General features: G+C 42.3%; 1 long non-coding RNA gene across 1 annotated transcript; it reads right to left on the bottom strand.

Moving 5' to 3' along the window:
* Positions 1 to 236: 236 nt before the first annotated feature.
* LOC102259027 lies at positions 237 to 957 on the bottom strand. The gene is made up of 3 exons (XR_313928.2): positions 834 to 957; positions 435 to 498; positions 237 to 348 (listed from the first exon to the last, which is right to left on the bottom strand). It is a non-coding gene; the product is annotated as an uncharacterized LOC102259027 (long non-coding RNA).
* Positions 958 to 1237: the final 280 nt, after the last annotated feature.

Raw genomic sequence — 1237 nt, 5'->3', positions numbered from 1 at the left:
GCCCCCCGAGTGCACGAATTTTTGTGCACCAGGCCTCTAGTTTGATATAATCAGTTTTACTATATAGGTTATGCGTTTTATTACTCAGCATTTTATCCCATAAAGAGTGTTCTGTTACCAATTACTCAAAGAAATATTTCCAGTGATTATTAGATCATTCTACTGTAAGAAGTTATTTTATGTATCAAATCTATGTAAGACAAACTTTTCACTTTCCATAGTCTTATTATCTCTGGGGGAAAAAGAAACCCTGGGGGAATTCCTTACCGGGTTGCTTTCTTTAGTCCTTCATAAGCAAACCAAAGTTCTCCATCCTCATTTAAATGTTCCAAATCTTCCACAGACAGCCTGGAAAATAAGGAGGGTAAGAAAGTCTATCATCTCTCTCATTGTGTTACACGTTTCTAAATGTTTGATAATGCAAAAATGATTACCTGCTTCTCACGTCTGCAATGTCATAGCTTTCGAGAAGTTGCTTGGTGATCTCCGACATCTTTTCTGAGAGGAAAAGGCAGAGCTGGTATAAATTACATTCTTGCCTGATTTCTCCCGTTCCCTTTCTAGGGCCCAGTTACCTTCACAGAGTCTCCAGCTAACCATCCCATCAGCCAAGAAACTGACCAGCTATTTAACCCACCAGCTATCCAACCAACCAACCAACCAACCAACCAACCAACTAGCTACGGAGCCAACCAGCTAGTCAGCTTGCCATATACCCAACCAACCAGCTAACCAACCAGCCTCATGCCAGTCAAAGGAGCATTTCCTCACCAGTGACACTTATGACACATTCAGTCTGCACCCATGGGCTAGGTGCCTCATAGTTTTGTTACCTCTCATTTCCCGCTTTTGCGACTGCACATGTTTTTCCACGTCTATCTTCTGTGTCTGAAGTAGCTCTATCTCCTTTTCAAACTCAGAGATTGTCTGAATCACAGCAATGACGAGGTGAAGAAAAAAGAGCTATTGTAATTTTTATCAAACAGAGGGAACACTCTTACAGCACCGTCTACCCATGCAGGGTGTCCTCACTGCTGCTTCTTGGCTAAACTCTTGATAAACCATCCCTGCCCATACATACAGCGTGGCCTTGAGACATGTTTAACTGCCCCCAAATACTGTTAATTATTTCCAGATCTACTTGGTTGTATCAACAGAATTGGTTTCCCTACTTAAAGGGAAACGATAACTAATTACTACAAGCTCTGGTGGGGTGAGGAGGAAGGAGAGCCCAGAG

This window comes from Myotis brandtii, unplaced genomic scaffold (assembly GCF_000412655.1).
Source record: "Myotis brandtii unplaced genomic scaffold, ASM41265v1 scaffold36607, whole genome shotgun sequence".
NCBI lineage: Eukaryota > Metazoa > Chordata > Mammalia > Chiroptera > Vespertilionidae > Myotis > Myotis brandtii.
Note: the sequence above shows the minus strand (reverse complement) of the source record. Positions and strands in the feature narration are given on the sequence as shown.